Raw genomic sequence first — 18,338 nt, forward strand, 5'->3', positions numbered from 1 at the left:
ATAGACTGACAAGTGTTAAATCCACTTCAATCAGTGTCGATGAAGGGGAGGAAACACGTTAAAGAAGAATTTTTAAGCCTTGAAACAATTGAGAAATAGATTGTGTATCTGTGCCATTAAGAGGAAGAATGGGCAAGACAAAAGCTTTAAGTGTCTTTGAATGGGGTATTGTAGTAGGTGCCAGGCTCACTGGTTTGATTGTGTCAAGAACTGCAATGCTGCTGGGTATTTCATGCTCAACAGTTTCCCGTGTGTATTATGAATGGACCACCATCCAAAGGACAACCAGTCAACATGACACAAATGTGGGAATCGTTGGAGTTAACATGGGCCAGCATCCCTGTGGAACACTTTCGACACCATACCCTGATGAATTGAGCGTGTTCTGAGGGCAAAAGGGGGTGCAACTCAATATTAGGATGGTGTTCCTAATGTTTGTAACCTCAGTGTATATTATCGAGCTCTGTTTTGCATGACTAAGGATCATATTTACATTGGAGTAGGTTTGTTTTAAACAGCACCAATGGGATAACAAGCAGGATTTAGTAGATTAAGCAGTCAGGGGAGTTACTTGCACTGCTCCCTGTTTAATTGCCTAGACCCTCGTTATCCCACCCCGCCGAAACAGACAGAGCCTCAGCCCAGTGTAGTGAGTGGTGCAGATAAGGTGATGATACAGAGAAGGCTAGCCTCGCTTCCAGGGAAAACTGTAATGTAATCCTTAAATAAGATTTCCGTCTCTGCAAGGCAGCATAATGATGCTAATTGGATTCGATTATCAGTGCCAAACCCAACACAAATGCCATTTAAACAGCTTGGAGACAGAATCCCACGACTATCAGAAGATTGTGCACCTATGTCACAGAGTGTGTCCGTACTGAGATGGAATTCTCTTGTTCATGTATAATTCAATGTCCCGCGTCCAGCCTCTGTTAACATGGACTAATAAGCACATGCAGGATACACACACAAATGCACACACACAAACATGCACACGTTCAGATACAGAAGTGCAATGTTTTTTTTCAAGCATTTGAAATGGAAAAGCAAATAGTGTGTCATATATTACAAGGCCCCTAAGCCACATGCAGCTTTGGCTATTAATCAAATTATCAAGTTGTTTTCCTAATGGTTTTATGATTGAGTAAAATTACTCCACATGCTGAGCATCACTGAAGCGTAGCTCTCCTCATTGATTTGTTAGGTTCAGGCTGTGGATTTTGGAAATGTTCACTTATCACCTGATCTTATCTTGCAGGAAAACATTTCTGAATTCAAACCAAAAATATTTTGATACAGTAATGTAGAAAGGAATACATGTGTAACTCCTACTGAACTTATCCGACTGAACTCTAACTAGAGGTTGACGATCTTCTTGAGACTTCTCAGCTATGATGACTTTGGGGGGGGGGGGATTAGAAGGAGCTGTGTGAGTGGTGATGGACTGATGTGATTAGCTCTTTGGTTCCTGCCACTCACAGCTGAGAGAGATCAGATAAGGAGGAAGGACAATTTAATTTCTTTAAGAAAAATATTATAATCAGAGTTCATAATAGTTTGATTGGAGCACATTCAATTGGAATTACAAAATCAATCCACTTTTCAACCGGTATTAGTTATTATTTGTTTATACTGTATTATTGACTGTATGTTTGTTTTACTCCATGTGTAACTCTGTGTCGTTGTATCTGTCGAACTGCTTTGCTTTATCTTGGCCAGGTCGCAATTGTAAATGAGAACTTGTTCTCAACTTGCCTACCTGGTTAAATAAAGGTAAAATAAATAAAATAAATAAATCCAATATTCCCTGACACTAACATTTAGTAATATTACTACTGGATAATCACAAATCGTATTGACTCTGATCTCTGATGTCCAGTGGCGATTTTAACATGAAAGAATTGGGGGGGGAAACTCAATCAACAAATTTCATATGCATCAAAACCAGTACACTACTACACAGTACTGGATACACATTGAATGCAGTAATAACAAATTTGAGAATTGAGTTTTGAGCCACATACACACAAACGTTATAACATTTGGGTTATGATCAGTAAATGGCTACTTCCCATATCTTTAGCTCTTATTGCACAGAAGACCATGGTAGTCGATCATACTTTTATATAGTAAACGACCTAGAAATCGGTCTCCAATATTGAGACACGGATGGGCCCAGTTAACAATATGCAATGTTTATAACTCAATTCCCTCACTTCATATACTGCAAAATTCGATAAAATATATTTTTAACTAACCCTTCTTCTACATGTGGTTCCATGGGTATTACAGTCTGCCATCAAACATCAACACTAACACATGTAGCCTGTAGGTTATTATAGCTAGCCTACCTCCAAACAGATGTTAGCCACTGCTCCATGTTCCACCACCAACCACTTGACTTGAATCTTCTTTCCCAGTTTGCTTTATTTTAATGGTTGGCCATATTTTTAAGTTTTGGTGGTTAATGAGCACCGAGATGTTTTATCATTTTCTTTATAACGCTAACTTAGATTATTATTTGCTACGATATAGCTAAGCTAGTCGACATGTTTTAGCTACCTAAACTACCTAGCTTGTAGACGTGCTAACAGTGCGTGTTAATCAATTAGCTCGCTATGTAGTCGACACATTAGTCCTATCAAAGTTACCGGGCATAACACATTGATTTACTGTATCTGTGGCCAATGACAATGATCCTTCTTGGGCGGGCACTTCTACTGTAAATAAATGGAGCACCAAAGATGAGCTTTGGCTGGCTAGCTCCCCCAGCAGGTGCTGCGGTGACGTAGTGTTCCCAAAAGTGACAGCACGCTGAGCCAATCACGCGCAACCAGAGAAGATCAATGATGCCTACGCTCTGTAATTTCTCTGTCTGCCCCTCCACCACAGAAAGCACTGAGCAAGGCTGAAACAGTTGCATTTGGGAGCTGCCTTACTCAACAATAATGTACTAAAACAACAATACAATCGGAAAGCGACCACATATGCTTTATAAGATGATTTTTGTAATAAAATACAATTGTTTGCTAACTGATATTATACAGTACATCATAATCATAACCTTCTCAGTGAGATACATCCACACTGCACTTCTAACTCTACAATGTAGCACTCAGTACATTGTACGCTTCTGTAGCCAAACCTTCATTGTGGAATTCTGAACTAGCTTCACATTTCATTATTGAAATGAAAACCTGTTTTGTTCGTAGCCTGTAAGGTAGGTCAGTCTTGTTCATTTCCGTCATGTTTGAATTGGATGTTGCTGCTCATATTCCTCCACAGAGGCCAGCTGTGATTGTGTGAGTGAGTGGCTTGGTAGTATGGCCTGCCTGTCATAACACTGGTATCCATCTCTGCTGCAGTCTACCATAGCTGGGTGCGCTTGGCTGCTGGGCTCAGCCCTTGTTTCTTATAGGGGTTTTTCCTTTTCCTGCCCTTACTCGCTAGCGTGCGTAATCATACCTTTATTCCACCCATTTCTGCGCTTGAGTTATACTTCACAATAACAGGAGTTCTCAGCAGAGAGCAATGTTTTTCTAAGTAAGGTAATGGCAGGCCCTTTCCACACAGTGATTTTCAACCACCTACCCGGAACGAGCATGGGGAGGTGGGGACTGTCATTTGGTGGTGTTCAGTACTGGTGCACAGTAACCTTACCACCAACTTCCTGATTACATTGGAAGAAGGACCTCAACTAGACCTGCTGTGCATGGCTTAGATACACAGCATGACTGTTTACTGATATCATCACATATCTATGTTGCCATATTAAAAAGACTTTGATGATTGTAATAATATCTCCTCGGTCACATGGTGTGCAACAAGGAAGAGACACAGGGAGTCACTGAGAGAGAGAGGCACCATGACCATGATCTTAGTGCTTTAAAAGGAACATTGGCCTGAAAGGTTCCCTCCTCCATGTTCCTCTCATTCTAACACAGTATTTAGATACTTTTCACTGACATATTTGTCTACCACTTCACCCCTCAGGGGGTCTGCTTGTGGTTGCAGAGTGCACTCTAGTACTGAGAACCATAACACAGAGCTTCTAAAATAAGAATGTCAGGTGACCTTAGCACAGGCTTGGCGTGTACGGAGCTGTGAAAATTGACTCGAGAGTGTAAAAGAGGGATGCAATTATTATTTTTTTACCCCTCAGCACTAACCCATTCATTCCAGGGTTGCTCTCCTTTGGCGAACTAAGAGCTTGAGCGTAATGCACAGCGACAGTGCTGTGATGATGAAAACTCATTCCTGTATGCAGGGCACTTCTCTCCACATCCCCACACCCCACTCTGACACATCAGCCCTGCATGTCATTGTATCATTAATCCCCACTTCCCCTCTGCCACTGAGCTCACTAGCATGGGCAAAGTGACGCCTGTAGAAGGATGGAGATGGAGGTTGAGTGAAAGCACTAACCCACAGCGATCAGCTCCTCTGTGGATGACTTTAGACAGTGCACTTAATAGCATGCTTCAAGCAGATTGTAGGCTTTCAATGCCAGAGAAAAGGGAACAGAATGTTTGTGCCTGCTAGGGGGAGTGTCTGTCTGCCTGTCTGCCTGTCTGCCTGCCTGTCTGTCTGTCTGTCTGTCTGTCTGTCTGTCTGTCTGTCTGTCTGTCTGTCTGTCTGTCTGTCTGTCTGTCTGTCTGTCTGTCTGTCTGTCTGTCTGTCTGTCTGTCTGTCTGTCTGTCTGTCTGTCTGTCTGTCTGTCTGTCTGTCTGTGCCTGTCTGCCTGTCTGTCTGTCTGTCTGTCTGTTCATGTGTCTTCTTTGCAGTACATTCATTCATTGTAGGTTTGTGTTGTTTCTGTTCCTATAATGTTCCCACACACAAAACCCAGCCATGTGCACCATGTTACATCCAACACTGCATGTAGGCTCTCTGCCAGATACAAACAAACTCACACCCCATTTCTCTGTTTTTTATGAAACATTTCAGGATATACAACACAAAGCTGTGCTACATCGATGAATAGAAGAGATAAAAGGAAGAGATTGATATGGGTATCGTTCATTATGAGGTGCTATGTGAAGGTTGATGAGAATCTGATCAGGCTTCCTACTGACCCTGAGTGGCTGAGCTGGGTAGCAGTAGGGTTTTCATTAAAGATAATTGAAAGCAGCTCCGGTGCTGGGGTTTGGAGTCCCGCCACCTCCAGGTGCACTGCCATCTGAACGTGTGTTTTAATTACAACGATACGTTAAGCCACCAACCTTATTAATGCCCCCTCCTCTGGAAGAGCTGTATAAATTCTCCCTGTTTGTTTTTCCCAGTGCCCTGGCAGCTGGTTGATGGCTCTGTTCTCCTTATGCAACATATTTCTGAGTGTGTACCCATCACACCTTTTATTTGTCTGAATTCATGGGTTTTACACACCAGCCAGGCATCTCGGAGAGCGCGATGGTCCCCTTTTGATTGGACCCCTGACACACCATGCCCGTTACCTCTGTCAAGGTGGGGCAACCGCTGATGTCGCCAATCACAACAGAGAGGGAGGGGTCAGGGATAATAATTGTCAAGGTTATTTAACACAGGTGGCATGCTCTTACTTTTAGTTCTAATACCCCCTCTACTGGCTTTACAGCTAATACTTTGAAACAGCTTTGGGTTTATAATACTACAGGCTACTGCACTATGGCTGTGCAGAAAGATTAACCAGAATGCATGTAACTGTCTGCAGTCTCCACATAGTATAGTCCCATTGTTTAGTCTGCTGTAAATGTCTTATTCTGGAGCCACATTTTCTTCTTAAAATAGGACGACAAAGAACTTGGTTATTATTCTATTGTGCAGTATATGTTGGCAGGACCTTGCATGATATAGAGGTGTGTGTGTGTGTGTGTGTGTGTGTGTGTGTGTGTGTGTGTGTGTGTGTGTGTGTGTGTGTGTGTGTGTGTGTGTGTGTGTGTGTGTGTGTGTGTGTGTGTGTGTGTGTGTGTCCTTAATAAGGGGTCTTTCCTTAGTAAGCCCTGATTGGGTATCAGTCATCCTGGTTGGTTAGGGCATCATGGCAGGCAGGCAGGCAGGGCGGTGTGTTTATATGTGTGATGTGAGAGCCCTAACCAGAGACAGCTGGGAGACAGACCATGGTGGGATTACTGTTTGAACAACATAACAAATCAGAGGGGATAAGTGTGGGACTGGTGTGGGTTTCTGCCTTGGTCTCTAGTCCTCAGGGCAGCCTCTTTCTCCCCTAGTTTACCTAGGCTGAAGAGGGTGAAATTGGGCTGGGATTGGACCTCTCCCTCTCTCCTCATGTTGAACGCTGGCGCAGAATCACTGATTAAGAGGCTCTTTGTTTCCCTTTGATCCACTTTTCATTGTGAGTTCAATGTACTGTATCTCCATCAACACAGGCCTTTGGTTTGCAGCAACATGTTCTGAATCAGCAGGTGATCTGAGTGACTAGAGATACATACACGCTCTCAAGTCTCTTTTTCTGGGTTTCACTTCTTAGACTGACCAGGAGACTCTGTCTGAATCAGTCCTTACATCAGTGGCAAAAAACAAAGCAATTTTCTATCATGTGAAATCACAGGGTTTATATCCCTGAGCCAAAGCCAGCCTAAAGTGAGAAGAGAAAACATAAGCGGCTTACAGCTATTCACAGAAAAGCACTAAATCCAACCATATCTGGGCATTCTAGTGTGGAATAGTTAGAAGGTACACTATATATACAAAAGTATGTAAAACCCCCTCAAATGAGTGGATTTGGATATTTCAGCCACACCCGTTACTGACAGGTGACTGCTGACACAGCCATGCAATGTCCATAGACAAACATTGACAGTAGAATGAAGAGCTCAGTGACTTTCAACGTGGCACCATCATAGGATGCCACCTTTCCAATACTTCCGCTTGTCAAATTTCTGCCCTGCTATAGCTTCCCCGGTCAACTGTGAGTGTTGTTTTTGTGAAATAGAAACGTCTATGAACGACAACGGATCAGCCTCAAAGTGGTGGGCCACACAAGTTTACAGAACTGGACTGCCGAGTGCTGAAGCGTGTAGTGCGTAAGAATCATCTGTCCTCGGTTGCAACACTCACTACGAGTTACAAACTCCCTCTGGAAGCAACTTCAGCACAAGAACTGTTTGTCAGGAGCTTCATGAAATAGTTGTCAATGGCCAAGCAGCCACACACAAGACTAAGATCCCCATGCGCAATGCCAAGCATTGGCTTGAGTGGTGTAATGCTCTCCGCCATTGGACTCTGGAGCAGTGGAAACACATTCTCTCGGTGTAGAAGAACTTGACTGGTCTGCACAGAACCCTGACCTTAACCCCATTGAACACCTTTGGGATGAATTGGAACGCCAACTGCGAGCCAGGCCTAATTGCCCAACATCAGAGCTCGACTTCGCTAATGCTCTTGTGGCTCAATGGAAGCAAGTCCCCACAGCATTGTCCCGACATCTAGTGGAAAGCCTTCCCAGAAGATAGGAGTCTGTTATAGCAGCAAAGGGGGGACCATTTCCATATTAATGTCCATGATTTTGGAATGAGATGCTCGACGAGCAGGTGTCCACATACTTTAATCGTGTAGTGTATTTTACATTGCCACATTTTACACTTCAATGGGTTAATGTCTCAACTGTTAACTCTTCATCTCCTGAAAAGCTCAACTTAAAACATACATTATAAATATCCTCCAATTAGGATGGATATGGAGAGTTTGAGAGAACTGGTTCAAATCTGCCAAATGTAGAGAGGATTGAAAATAAGCACACTTACCATAGACACACCACAATATTTATTTTTTTAATGAAAAAAATATATTTTACAACTGTTCAGGCTGGTCTGGCATCAGAAATAGGGACAATGTGGGTGCATTAAGCTGCAGAAAAAAACCTATAGGTCTTCGGTCGTGTACATCAGCTTAAGTCCTTTAGAATAATGAGCCACCATCACATTCCTCTGGGAGCTGAAGCTCAGAAAGTGGTACTGGGGCCTGATGCTTTCGCCCGGAAAGTGATATCATTATGGATTACTCCAGATAAGTCTGCACGACCTCTCTGTGTGTGTGTGTGTGTGTGTGTGTGTGTGTGTGTGTGTGTGTGTGTGTGTGTGTGTGTGTGTGTGTGTGTGTGTGTGTGTGTGTGTGTGTGTGTGTGTGTGTGTGTATATGTGTGTGTGTATATGTGTGTGTGTGTGTGTGTGTGTGTGTGTGTGTGTGTGTGTGTGTGTGTGTGTGTGTGTGTGTGTGTGTGTGTGTGTGTGTGTGTGTGTGTGTATGTGTGTGTGTGTGTGTGTGTCTATCCGTGTGTGTGTCTATCCGTGTGCGTGTGTGCGTTTCAATGACAGATAAATCGAGCCAGTATAGGAAGGATGGATTAGCTTAAATTCCCTATTGTTGCAATGCAATGTGCATGGGGATGAAGCTATCCTGTATAATGAGAAGAGAACAATGTGTACACAGTAAAAGCATCTTGATAATGACTGTAAACAGATATTGTATGTACTTGCTTTGCCTTTGATCTCCTGAGAATAAAAGGGTCCTGCTGGAGAGTTACTTCAGCTATAACTCCAGCCTAGGCTCTTTCTCTTATTCCTTATCACGGAGAGAGTTTACAGCCTTCAGATGTGATTTCTGCTTTACAGTTTCGACCTCGGGATGACTCGCCTGGAGCCCTGTGTGACCTAACATTCTGCTGAATGTGTCCCAGGTGTGGACTGTGACCGGAGAGGTGAAAGCCGTGCGCCGTCGCTCAGATTGATTGCCTCCTTCCTGCTTCAGTGCTCCTCTGATGTGCTGTTAGCTGGGGCTGGGAGGGGCTGGGGGGGCCTGTGGGGGGACCCATCCCGCCTCAGCAGCAGTGAGTGAGGAGAAGCAGACCCCGTCATCATCCTGCCTCCCTTCACTTCAAACCCTACTGTACAATTTACGCCTGCCTGCCTGTCAGACATGTGGCTCTCTTTCCATCCTGAGAAAACAAACAAACACCCTCACCTCCTCACCAGTCATCTGCACCTCATGAAACGGGAGCGGAGAGGTGCGATTAATGTCCTCCTCTAAGTCCTGACCCAACCTCCCCGGCCCATACCCGTCTCATGGCTTTGATTAGAAGTTATTACCCCCTGTATCTAGGGAGCCATTCGTCTTGTGTGGGACCACTGAGATCACTTCCTACCCCAAGCTTTTACTGACATCCAACTCCCCTTCAGCTCACCAGTTCACTCTGAACTCTTTATACTGGCTCGCCAGCCAGCTAGCCCATAGCCCAACATAGATTTGAAGGGAAAGATCCCCCAAACGTAATATAAGTTTGTGTTATGTTTCCTATCACCCTTGGCAGATTGTGGTATTGTGTGATTACTGGAGTTTGAAACTATGTTTAGAATTTGATATGATTTGAGCATGCAATTAAAACATGCTAATGGTTTCCCATTCACTCCCATTGATTTTTGGTCATCAATGCTAATGTTAGCCATTGGTGACTGTAGCTGAGTAAACAAACCCAAAGCGTAGATTGCAGCATCTCACAGTTAAGGAAAGGAAACATTTAAGTAATTTGAAAAAACTTTGCCTTTAATATTTTGAGCAAATTGTTCCCAAGATGTTTACACATATTTCTGGTTACTGAGATAATGCATTCCATCTGACAGATACTGATAGTCTCGCTGTCCAGAGCCTTTGACAAATACATATTGATAACCCACCTCAATTTAAGAGCCTATATCAAACACCTTCAACAAGCGATGGAGAGAGTATGTCATTTTTTTATAATCAGGTGATTAGTGTCCGATGGTAAAGCTGGTATACCCCTCCCACCAGTGTTGGGAAGTAACTGATTACAAAATTGTAACTAATCAATTACATTACTAGTAAAAATATTGTAATCAGATTACAGACACTTTAGAAAAACTAGATGATTACCTTATGTGTTGGTAACCCTTATATGCAGAAATAATGTTTGCAAAAAATATATACTGTATATTATGACACCTTTCTGTTTTCTCAATGACATTCAATTCAGCCTTAAAAAAGGAAAACATTTAAGTTAACCTCTAGCTAGCGGAAAATCAGTCATGTTGTTCCACCTGACTGAGTCTGACCACAAGTCAGAGACCACTATGATGACACAACAAACACATTTGCTGGATCCTTTTAGTCTTCTTCTGATGCTCCTAAGGGGGAAATAATTCAAAAGTAAGTAATCTGATTAGATTACTAAATTTGGATAACAAAAAAGTTACGTTACTGATTACAATTTTGGATGGGTAACTGGTAACTATAACAGATTGCATTTATAAAGTAACCTACCCAACCCTGCCTCCCACATAGGCCAATCCCTTACCTGACCCTGATGTGAACATTCCACCGGTCAGTGTGGCAGTGTTGATATGGGGAGATGCTGACCTTTCAGGTTATTGCATCCACCTTACAGTCCACAACACAGGAGGTTAGCTGGCCTCCCCCTCATTCTCTGCTAGGCCTTTGATCAGGGGAAAATCACTGAGTCAAGACAGACCCATGGGATGACCAACCAACACAAAGTTTGGAAAGCACTCTGTCCAACCAAGAAAACAACAAAGTAACCCGCAAGATAGTTCACATAGATTTGTACACTTCTTTTTTTATTATATGATTATTGCTTTACCAAATGCTAAATGAATGGGTAACGTAATGGACATTGTGCTAAAGCAGCAGCATCAGCGGCACAATTTAGTCCAAAGGCCATCACACGTGATGGTCAGATGGTTTTCATTTCATATAATATGATAAATCCCACTTTGTTGACAATCAAGAAGCATGCCAATAGTTAATGAAGGCTTCATGAATCATTATTAACCTGGACATGCCCTCTAGCCTGGTCCAAAGGCAGCTTTATAGTGCTTACAGCAACTCATAGAATGCCCCTAGCATGACACTGCCCTTGACACCTGCAATCACATGCAGTGTGGTAACGATGATACCGTATTTGTTGAACTTTCTGCTTGTTGTATCACATTATGAACAGTAATGCAGCAAAGTTAGTTCTGTTTTAGGTCTAACCTCAGTGATGGTAACTCTTTTGTTTTGTGTAAAAAAAAAGGCTTATATTCAATGGACACTGATTCCTTATTAAATTAATCAGAAATTGTTATGAGTCTGCTGTTATACTGTCAGTACATATGACTTGTTTCAATTGAGCATTGACAAGAGACAATATAATTTCTTCAGTGAAAAAGTTTGTGTCTGTTTCTAATAATGTCTTCAAAAGAAAACCTTGAACCATATAATGAATCAGCTAAACAGGCTTGTTTCTCTGCTTCAGGGTTCAGTGTGAGGGATTGTGGACATGTAACAGAGTACAGACAAAATAACTCATTAAGGGATTTTTTGTAGCTGGAACATAATTCATATAGGATGAGAAAAAGGCCAACCGTAGCACTGAAGTTGTCTTTATTGAAGGAATGAAAAACAGATACACAAACACACACACACACACATATACCTTGTATGAGGACTCAGTCTGTATAGTGATTCACTGTTACACAGATCTAAGCATTGTCCTTCAGGAGTAATATGGAAGAATACAATGTACATATTTGGCATTAGTTGACCTCTTTGGCTGGCATCATCTCGCTGATAACAGCCTTAAAAGAAATCCTCGCCCTCGCTTCAAACTGCATCTGCAATTGTCCTCACTCACATGGATTTTTACTTTACTACACATGTATTATTAGATCAGAAATACTGTAGAAATTGTTAAGTTAAAAAATAATATTGGTTACCATGTGTGATATTGGGCAGGAATTCAGATACTGTATACATTTTTCTATGACCTTATAGGGTAGCGCTACAGGCACGATACTGCTCTGTAAATATACATTTGATATAGTTTTACAAGTATGTGGCTGGCAGTTAAGTTGTTAAGACACACCCATGGATAGTGATTTGTTTTTAAAAGTAGGCCTTCTAGGCTATTGTATGCTTATTAATCAAATTGTGGCTTTCATTAGACATTGTCAGACACAAGAAATATGTCAAAAATATGATATGTCACATTATCAGAAATGTTATTGAATATTGACATGGCTATTTTAGAGAGATCATACAGAGTTTAGCATTAGGATAGACTGTCTGAAAAAGTCCTCCGTTCCTTGGTATGTTCCAACAGTCTTCAGATAGAAATGTTGAATATTCTTGCAGTTCTTGCAGTGATAGTTGGAGTACTTGTTTATAGTATATGAATATATATTATTATATGTAAAAAGTGTTTAATTAATGATAAACTAACAAAAATATATATTTTTATCAATAATGTAAAATGTAGCTATTAAGAGAAATATCAGTTTACAATGAGAGGCTTTAGTGTAAACGATAGACAAACCATCAATGTTTCATACACAAAAAAATATAGACCAGAGCACGTGTTAGCCTATTAATTATTGTTTAAAGTGTGTTTTTAATTGTCAAAAAAGAATCATGTAAAATGTATCAAAGTCATGCATATTCCAATTATAATCTGGATTTGAACTTTGAATCAACAGGCCATTTGGTACGTCTTTATTTTACATTTTTGATGGTCATCCAATAGATTAATTGATCAAGTTAATTCGTTAATTAAAATACTTAACCCTATTTAGGCTTTATTATATGTGACTAGTAAGCCGTTAAGATAAACAAGTTTGTTGAGCTGATCAGATGTATTTCAACAATGGTGTCTATTAGTTGTTCTACAACCAAGTGTAATACCGGCGATGTTGGAAATGCAACTGAAAATAGTTAATGGCCCACTAAAATGTTGTGTCCATACAATAAGCAGGTAGTTTGGGCGTGTGGGAAACACTGGTGTAAGATTCTCAAACAAGATCGAGCCCTGCTATACCATAACCACAAAAGTATATTCGAATTGTCCCTGTTGACTTTATTTGTATTATTCAAAAAAGCTTTAGCTACTGAATCAATTATCTGTGAAGATGGCATTTAAAGCATCCACTGTGGGTCGATATTGTCATCATCAAAACGTTTTATGTTTAAAAGAAGCAAGTTGATATGAATTACTCTACCGAATAAAACTTGTCTTTGATCGACGAACCATTTCGTGTTTTCAACCGGTTCAGTGGTGCGGCAGGTGAATCAAGTTTTCAATTAAAGAGTGAAAGTGCATCCCTTCCTATGAAGAAATAAAATAATTGTTAGGCAAACTAATGTAAAATACATGGGTCACATAACTAGGTTATGAACATGGATATAAAAGTCCCACAATTCCATTCTAAAGGTAATGACGACTGTGAGTGGTTGCCTACAAGGGAATGCAATCATTATAATGATGGCAATGACAGCCTCACTGCAGAGGGCTATAGCATATTACAGTTTTGAATAAACAAATGACTTACGATAGTCACTCAAATTAAATCAATATACATACTCGTTTAGTCTGGATACATTTTCTTTGTGGTGAAACATCGAGTTAGATTGAAAAACATATATATTTTCAAATCCCTGTCGACCCTAAATTTGGCGCTCCCGCCTGTTATATCTAAGTGAAAGGTGCTCTTCGTATTGACCTTAATTCCCACATCCCAGGATCCCAGCGGAGCCAGTATCCTCCGGCAGACATGATTAGCCTACAGTAACTAATGATAGGTTAAGGCTTAAGGCTTCTGCCAAGATCCCCTTATGGAGTACATGAGTGTGCAGTAATTGGCGCAGGTTAATTAGCCCATATTCCATTTAATCTCCAGCTGAAATAACATGTAGGCTATTATGAACAAGGCATATGGAGTGCCCTATATTTAACACTTGCTTCTATAAACATGCAGTAGCATAAATATATTTAAGCCTGTTAGATAATAAGCATCCGCATGAATAATTGAGGATTAAGGAGAGTAGGTCGATATGAGTAGGTATGGGGGCATCATCAGGAAAACTGGGGCAAATTTGGGTAAGGAGTGCACGCCAACGATTGTTGCTATGAATAAATGATGATAGTTTTCAACAATCCGTTAGACTTTGTTGAACTGGCTGGGGTAGGGAACTGGACCGCGGCCCCACTGACTAGGGTCAATGAGATGAGACAGTCACGACGAAGAGCAAATTTCTAAACCCCCAAATACTGATGCGACGCAACGGGATTAAACCCAGATTTGAACAAATAGATGGATGGACGAATGAATGAATGAATCAACGAACGCGAAGAGTGAAGTGAGGGAATTGACCATGACCAGGGGTTGGAGGGCGAGGGGGATCGGTTTAGTTTTTAAGACTGGAAGACTTTTTGCCTTGGCTATGTGACGCGGGAATATGAGGGACTCTGACAGGTCTTAAACGGTCTGGCGCCAAGACCTCAGTCCTCAGGATAAATATAGCCAAGGAGCAGTTAGAGAGAGAGAGATGGAAGGGGAATGATGGAAGGGGAATGATGAAAAAAAATCAAGGGACATGTAGAGCAGATTTATAACAGCATATGGTATGGCAGGGGGACAAACATCTTGTATCCGATACATTTGAAATAATTTGTGTTTTTTTACTCGATATGCTCTCTCATATAAAGTGTAGGTCCTACACCACATATCTAGGCTATTTTGGCAGGCTATACGCAGCTAGCACATTTGGTTCCTTGGAAGTTGTGAGAATTTATGTTTTAGGTTTCACATTGGTTGTGGGAAGGAAGCCATATGTTTCCTGACCTGTAAAATTGAACTTTTCTTTAAATGTTCCGAGAACAGAAGTAAACATTTTGCCTGTTCGGTATATTTTTTAGGTTGCTATCCATTTGTTTTTTGTATGCTGTTCTTTGTATGCCATTTTAATATTTGAGAATTAACCAATGATATTAGGCCACTATTGGCCATGATTACAGACACCTGTGTGTCTTTTGACACTTTATAAACGAGTCATCCCACAGTGTTTTTGATCATACCCTGATGAAGACAGCTTTCTTTGAACAAGTTGAGAACATTACTTTAAATAAAACCATGAGGAAACCTGTAGGAAATATTACGCTGAAGTACAGAAATTCTCACAGAAGAATGTTGTTTCTTAAAGTTCTCTGAACTATTTGAGAACATTCTGTCAAACCAGCTGGAGAATGCTGCTAGAACATTACCAAAATGGAAATGAAAATATCCAACTTGTAAACCATTTTTGAACTTTTAGGAAATGTTTTGTTAAAGTAATGAAATTACTTTTTTTTTTTTCAAGTTCCTTAAATGTGCTGAGAATGTTCCAAAGCCAATCAACTATCCTGCACCATTCCCAGAAAGTTGTGTGAAGGTTGCATGCAAAAATAACCATAAGACATTCATGCTCTCGCCAAACTCTGAGAAACATATTGTTCTCAGAACGTTATGTGCTAGCTGGGTAGACTATAGCACTAGTGACTTGTGCACCTAATTCTGTCATGTGAACAAATACAAATTGACACACTCATTTCGCTCAACATGATAAATTATTTAGGTTGAAGTTAAAGTTAAAAACAAAAGTTAAGATACAAAGGTCCATGTGCACTCACCGAGCTAACACATAGACCTATAGGCTAGGCCTAAATAAAACCACAACATCAACTAGGCCTATATGCGCATAGGCTTACTGTGGAACCCCTAAAACAAATAAATTGAGCATAATGTCTGCCTTGGTTTATGTAATTAGTTGAATGATATATATACATAGGAAATCATTATCTGTCTCCGTGTGGGTTTAAACCTTTTGCATCCCAAAGACTTAAAATATGGAGTAGCAGTAGTCTATATGTAGCCTACCAAATGTGTTACTGAAAAAATAATATTTGCAAAATAGTGTTTTTTCTGTTACTTTATTTCAGCAACTGCGGTCAGACTGTACACTAATTGGCTATTACCATTGCTCAAACACAGCCTTAAGTACAACGTTCTTGATCGGGGAATTGCAGACACAAACACTCAGAATTGGCCTCGTGATTGTGTGGGTTATATTGGTAGGCATAAACTATAGGTGTTGGGACCTTACCATCAACCAACTCTATAGGCATATGATATTCACTGTAAAAATATGAATCGTAATAAAGTATTGGCCTAATGGTTGTCATGGTTGTATTTTTTCCTTCTGCAAATGACGAAGTTTCTTTAACATTCGAACTTGACTGGTCGAAAAGCCTAGCATTTAGTGAATCATGTGAAATGATATTCCACAGTTTAAGTCGGCTATGAATGTTTGCCATGGAAACATGTCACAAGAAAGTAGGCCTATATCTACCTTCAACAAGAAAAGATACATTCTATAAAATAAAATAAAATCAACAATGCCTTTCACTTACCTGACCTTACTGTTTAGTCTATTAGTCTATGATTGGTCTAGCCTCACTATTGCCGTGTTAATGTTTTGTTTTATAACTAACCCGATGTTGCGCTTCTCAATGGCAAAAGTCCGCGGGCCATTCTGGTGTTTTTTGATAGTTCTAAAAGGTTATGGCATACAAAACTACTAAATACCAAACACCTTTCAGTGGACTCATCCAGACACACCATTATCGACACCTACGGTGTGTAGGCCTACGTTCCATTCTCCACTTCTTCTCCCCTAATCGTTTGAATGATCTGTAAATGTCATATAATGTAAATACAATTGCAGCATACCACTGAAAATGTACTGTTAAAAGTTAAAACAACGTTTAGTAATATATTACGTGTGACTACATGTTTTCAAAATAAGATAATCATATCATTTTCTTCAATACAAACAAGTGACAATTCGTTCAAAATGAGATAAAATGCTAAACAGAAAGAAAATAACAGAAAGAAAATATAATGTGAAAACATATTGCATTTTATAGCGTTTATGAGGGTAAAATTATGAAGAGTCTCACCATTGTGACAGAGGTCCGGTGTATTCAGCTGAAGTTTGAATGTTTTAAACTGGGTTTGAGTCTGGGAAACTCTTCATTCATTAATTAAGAATCCGCATTGGAATAAATAATTATAGCCAAACTATCGCCGATATGTGGCAAGTGCAGGAAATCCGAAGTTAAAGATCTACCATGGGCTGCAGCCTTAGAGGGAATGCAGAGGGGATTGGAGCACGCTGTTTGAAGATTTGGGGTTAAATATGAAGTGACAGGAAAGGGTTCTTGTTGTGGGACGCCAGCAGACTGGCGCCAAGCGCTCCTTAACAAACGTAGTCCAACTCAATCAAGGATCAGCAAAAGGACTTCTTAAAGGTATACACAATGGTATTTCGAGAAAGTTATATTGCTACACAGGAATCACACACAACCTTTGGTACCCGATAGTATGAAGTTTGACAATATCACCCGGTTGCATCTTGCAAAATGCACGTGCCATGTCTGATGAGCAGTAGCCTATTGAGATTCCCTACAAAGGTTCTCGCATAGCCTACCATTGTCTACTCATGAACCCTTGCCGCTATAAATAATATGATATGCTATGGTTTCGAATAGTCAATCATTTTTCTGTCATTTTTGCATACATTTTACATTTAATATATGGTACAGAACTATGTTGAAAAAGTAGCGTATAATGCTTCCGTAGATTTGAAATAATAATGCAAAATAGAAGGCCTATCCTCATCTTAAATCCATCTGTTTTGAAGATGTAAGACATTCCGTTCAATTTAATAACTCCTGAATAACTCCTCCAAGGTATAAGGAGTTCGCCTCAGCTCAGTTTTAACCGGATGTAGCTCTTCAAATCTCACTTCTTTCTCTCTTCTTTTTTTGATATGGCATCTGGAGGAAATTTTCGAAAACAGGGATATGGTTCCATGAAACTAATGTATTTACTTGTAAATGATAGGCTAAATGTCTAGCTGTTAAAATAATAAATGTTTATGTTTCGATAGGCACATATCAATAGATGGTTATGAATGTTAACATAGCCTAGCATAACGTTATAAAAGTGCAACAAACAGCGCAGCAAAACACGCCAAAAGTAGAAGTATTTTAAAAACACAACCGAATTCTAAACCAGGTATCATGGCGTTGTGAAGTAGCCTAGTCTGTTTACCAGCCAGCGCAGAGAGACATTCGTTTCTAGGCCTACAAAATGTTTTGTATGAATAAAAGCTGGTGTTTTATAAGCTCAATCATTAGTATAAATACCATTATTTAAAGTGAGGCTTTACTGAACGAATAATTTGAAGCTGTCGATATTCGAGATAGGATGTATAGTCAAGATCTTGCGTGGAGTGAAGGCTTCACAAAACGACTAAGCAGACGGAGGATCCGTCCTCTTCACCAGCCATGCAGCAAAAGCCAGCTGGTGTTCCATTCGAAGTTTGGGGGAGGGATATCCAGATCTTTACTCAGTCATTGGTTCATATTTTATTCTATTAACATGTTTCTTGCAACTAATGCTTCCGACACCTTTTAGCCCCCCCTACCGATCTTGGCCGGAGCTGTCGAAACC

General features: G+C 40.5%; 1 long non-coding RNA gene across 1 annotated transcript; it reads right to left on the bottom strand.

Annotated features, from left to right (window-relative positions):
* Positions 1-9,527: 9,527 nt before the first annotated feature.
* LOC112257618 lies at positions 9,528-18,178 on the bottom strand. Its single transcript, XR_002954608.1, has 3 exons — positions 16,781-18,178; positions 10,307-10,444; positions 9,528-10,136 (listed from the first exon to the last, which is right to left on the bottom strand). It is a non-coding gene; the product is annotated as an uncharacterized LOC112257618 (long non-coding RNA).
* Between the last annotated feature and the right edge of the window lie 160 nt (positions 18,179-18,338).

Source organism: Oncorhynchus tshawytscha, linkage group LG09, assembly GCF_018296145.1.
Source record: "Oncorhynchus tshawytscha isolate Ot180627B linkage group LG09, Otsh_v2.0, whole genome shotgun sequence".
NCBI classification, from domain to species: domain Eukaryota; kingdom Metazoa; phylum Chordata; class Actinopteri; order Salmoniformes; family Salmonidae; genus Oncorhynchus; species Oncorhynchus tshawytscha.